The following is a 5,000-nucleotide window of genomic DNA, read 5'->3' as shown; positions in this document are numbered from 1 at the left end:
TGCCAGTCCGGGCATGCTGGGAGTTGTAGTTTCACAACAGCTGGAGGTCCCCTGGTTTTTAGTATACAGTATTAGGTTTTATACGCTCTGGTCGGCCCCCGCCTACAGCCACACACAGGAGCCGGTCCGGGCACATAAAAAGAAGTATTCCTATCCCGGAGAGCGCAACCCCCCCCCCCCCCCAGATGTTGCGGCCGGCCCCCCCTGCACCCCCCACGAGTGCCTCTGCCACTGGCAGTGTTTGTAACTTGTGCTGTGGGCGGGCAGGGGAGGTGGTCATTATCGGCACTTTTTTTGTTGTTTCGGCATTTTGCCGAAATAACTATTTTTGGCCGATATGTATCGGCCGCCGATATGTCGGTGCATCCCTAGTTGTTATCTTTGCATATTTTCTGCTCGCTCCCGATTGTTTTTCCGCATATTTTCAGCATGGCCTTGTCTGTTTAACTCTGCATAATTTAGCACGCATCAGGTATCTATTGCTGCATATCTCGGTACATTCCCGATCTTCTACCTGCACCTTTCATCACACTACCGCTTGTCCAGCTACGCTTATTTTTCGCACGCTTTCGCTAGTTTAGCTCCGCATAATCTAGTATGGCCTCGACGTTCTAACACTACATACTTAGCACACTCCCCGGTGTCCATCACTTCCGCATGTCCAGTTCTGCAGATTTTCTGCACATCTGCGTCTCAGCATGCTCCCCTTTTCTTAGTTCGGCATTCCTCAGCACACTCTCCTGGTCTAGCTCTGTGTATGTTTCGCACGCCTTCGCTTGTTTAGCTCTGCATATTTTCGGTACTCTTCCAATGGTTTTGCTCTACACTCTTCAGCACATTTCTGCTTATTAGCTCTGCGTATTTTCAGTTCGCTTCCAATTGTCAACGCTACATTTTTAGCACACTTACGTTTGATTAGTACTGCACACTCCTGCTATTTAACGCGGTACAGGGGGTACGCCCCCGGCCGAATATTTATATGTTGGATCATAGCTTGGTTTCTTTTCATTTACGCAGGTTCTTAGCTATAGTTGAAGGTAATGTTAATCGAGTTGGTGGGACAAGCCAGTCAGCACTAAGGTTGCAGTCTGCATTTCTGTCATAATACAGAAGCAGGTTGCCTGGTTCCATTCCGAGTATACGCTATTAACCTGACGTGGCCATGAGTACAGGTAGGTTACCTCAATCTCATTCACGTTAGATGACATCAGAGGCAGAGATAATATGTTATTGTTTTTCAGATTGTGGTCATCCTTCATCAGTTCAAGTTGAGCTTCACCAGTAAGCGGCGGTGGCACAATTTCACTGAACAACAATATCATATTGTCAGGTAATTAAAACTCTTAAGTCCTCATACCCATCACGTTCTTGGGCAATGGTAGTCATTTCATCCACTGACCCAACTCGTCATTTGGGTCCTCGTGTGGGTACTAGGTACCTCGTACGGACAGGTTCTTATGTTGTGTTTCATTTTCAGTTAGGTGCGGTTAGTTCTGCGGCTACGGACAATTATAGCTTAAAGTCCATAGGACTTGGTAAGTGATGTTCTAGGGGTGGTGGTGGTCTAAACGGTACTCCCAATTTACATCTGACTCTTGTTTAGAAGCTTGAGCGTGGGCAGTTATCGCCTGGTCGGTGAGGACCTTCTCAGCAGCCGGTGGAGTGCATTAGGGTCAGTGTCCAGGTGAGCAGAGTTGTAGTTAGGGCGAGTTTATTGGATGTATACTGTTTTCTTGATGGTACGCTGCTTTCCGATTCTATTGTAGGTGGATTTCGGGAATCTCGATCTTCAGGTAGTGTAGTCATTTTGTTATCTTACCCATCACGTCTTTGGGTAGTTCATCTCATTATAACCGATGACCCATCACATCTTTGGGCCGGCTTCGTAGTTCACAGAGTTGTTGTCACGTGTCACTTAGCTGTCATGTTTAAGCACTAATAGCACTTGTCACTGATCCAGGTCTGTCACGACTTCAGACCTCTCGCTCCAGTCTTGGCCTGTTCTATTTGGTGGGTTAACTGGTGGTCTTTTCGGTAAAGTATTACGTAAGTGAGCTTGTCAGTTGTCTGTTATTAGTGTCTGGAGATGGTTACTCAGTTTTTCTGTCTGTATTGTTACTAGGATGTCTCATGCATCAGATATCAAAGATGGAGCCTCTATATTGGAGAATGCATCCAGGGCATCTGAACACGGCAGCATACCGTCTCTCCGTAGCTGGACCATCCCTAAGTTAACCGCTGAACTCGTTCGTAAAGGAATTCCGTTTCCTGCTACGGCGAGGAAAGCCGAACTATACCGGCTGTTGATTAGTGACCAGTCCGGGCCTAGTGAGCAGGCGGGTCCTAGCAGCGGTGAAGTGTCGTTCCATACAATCAACACCTCTATCACGCAACTTCACACCTTGGTGACCTCCTTGTGTGCCAGGGTTGATGCCTTGGAGAACAAGGGGTCCGGGGTGCCGGCTCTGGCGGCTGTCTCTGCTGCCCCATCAGTTCCCACATAGACTCTAGTGGCTTGGGCCGGGCCGACCATGGTTATTCCAAACATCACCCCAGCACACTTTATTCCGGCCAATATCAAAAAAGACATCCTTGACGGTAAGGACATCAACCTGGCCTCTCTCCTTATCGCCTCTCATAATTTAGCGGAAAACAAAACGATAGCTTGCGGTGAGGTCTCCGTTATTTTGAAGGCCAAGGATGTCAGGCTGAGCCGCAAGTTATCGTTAGCTGAGTTCAGCATGGCCTTTGCCATTTACAGGGACATCCTATGTTCCGTCAAACCAGAGAGGCGAGAGGAGCTAGATATGTACCTGTATAAACTGACTGAATTTGCACACAAGTATGGGGGATCGGCGTTTTACGACTATCACAAGTCGTTCTCCGCCAAGGCCGCTGCGGCATTAGTCCAGTACAATTATACCATCAACTGGACTGTTGTTGACACAGAACTCTTCTGTAGTCATTTTGCTAATCTCAAAGCCCCTGCCTGTGTGCACTGTCAGTCGTTTACGCATACCTCGGATTGGTGTCATTCATTAAGCAACAGGCCAGAGGAGGCTCCAGGCGCAGCGGCGTCTACCAGTCAGCCTAAGACCATGAGGTCATCAGGGTTAACTGACAAGTTGGGGCGTCCTATAAAAAACCTTGGGAAATCCCAAGTTTGCAACAACTTCAACTATGGAGTTTGCAATTACAACCAATGTAGGTTGCTGCACGTTTGCGCAAATTGTTTTAGAGCACACCCCAAGTCGTCTTGTCCACAGAAGTCGAGGGCTGACTATCGGTGGTGGACGTGGCTTGTCTGGAGTCCTTCTTGTCTGAGCACCCAGACAGAGCTTTTGTCGAGTTCCTGGTGAGAGGTCTGTCTTCAGGCTTCCACACTGGGTTTGTCACGTTGCCTCATGGAACTCACGAATGTGGCAATCTGAGGTCCGCCCTGAATAATCCTAGCATTGTGGATACTCTCGTTAAAGCAGAGGTAGACAAGGGTTTTATGATTGGTCCCTTCGATACTTCACCCTTTGATGTCTGGCGGGTTAGTCCCATAGGTTTAGTTACTGGAAAATGTAATAATAAACAGCATCTCATATACGACCTGTTTGCACCTTACTCTACCACCACGCCTAGCATGAACTCCCTGATTCCCGCGGGAGAGTTTGCATTAAAATACGCCTCCATAGATCAGGCCATAGCGGTAATCTTGAACATGGGCCCACAAGCATGGTTATCAAAACTGGATATTTCAGACGCTTTCAAATTACTGCCTATCATGCCCCATCTATGGAAATGGCACGGCATCAAGTGGCGTAATCAATACTACTTCGCGGTGAAATTGACCTTCGGCTCCAGGAGTAGCCCGTGGCTATTCAACAGATTCGCCCAGGCACTACATTGGCTATTAGAAGAAAGGTTTGATTGCACACACATCATTCACTATCTTGATGACTTCCTTTTCATAGAACCAGCTCCTTCACCACCTAAAGACCTTGACGTTTCATTAGCAGTTCTGCAGCAGCTGACGGTCCTGGTCTCAGACAAAAATGTTGAGGGTCCTTCCAAATCTCTCACATTCTTGGGCATAGTGCTGGATACACAAAACATGGAGGCCAGACTGCCACTGGACAAGCTTGCCCGCATCAGACTAGTTGTTCGCAATTTGTTGCTCTCTCCTAGTCCTAGGGTAGCAAAAGGTGAGCTGCAGTCCATACTGGGCATGTTTAACTTTGCAATGAGGGTAATCCCCCAGGGGCGGACCTTCATTTCAAGGTTGCTTGATTTAATGACTTCAGTCCCAGGACAGAATGACATGGTAGTTTTGGACGAACATGCAGTGGCTGATCTAGACATGTGGACCACATTTCTGTCAGACTGGAATGGCATTTCTTTCTTCACGCCTGGTGTTGACAATTATTCTCCCCTTGTTTTTTTCCGATGCATCATCATCCATAGGCTTTGCAGCCATTTGGGGCAATCGCTGGCTTGCTGACAAGTGGCCAGCGGAAGTCTCCCAGCTAGCTGGTTTTGATAGATGCTCAGCTTTGTTTGAATTGTACCCTGTGGTAGCGGCCGCCAGGGTTTGGAGCCATGAGTGGTCTCGAAAAACTGTGCTTTTCGTGTCTGACAATGAGGCCACGGTTAATATTCTGTTGAAAGGAAGGGCATCATCATCCAAGAACTCTTCTTTCAGATTTGTCCGGAAGCAGATCCGACAGGGTCTCCAGTGCCGACATTCTAGGAGTTAGTGATGGGCTGAAAGCATTTATCGCTATAGCACAACATCTGATCACCTCTTCCCTATCTCCTAACACCCGGAAAGTGTACCACACTGCATGGAAATGGTTTAGCAAGTTCTGCGCTGCCCATCCACTTGATGACCATCTTTCAGTATCATTCATGTTAGGGTTCATCGCGTTTTGCCATTCTAACCTACATCTTGTGCATAACACCATTAAGATCTACCTATCAGGCATACAACACATTTTATCATTATCTTACCC

This window comes from Hyla sarda, chromosome 1 (assembly GCF_029499605.1).
Source record: "Hyla sarda isolate aHylSar1 chromosome 1, aHylSar1.hap1, whole genome shotgun sequence".
NCBI classification, from domain to species: Eukaryota; Metazoa; Chordata; class Amphibia; order Anura; family Hylidae; genus Hyla; species Hyla sarda.
This window is presented reverse-complemented; position numbering follows the sequence as displayed.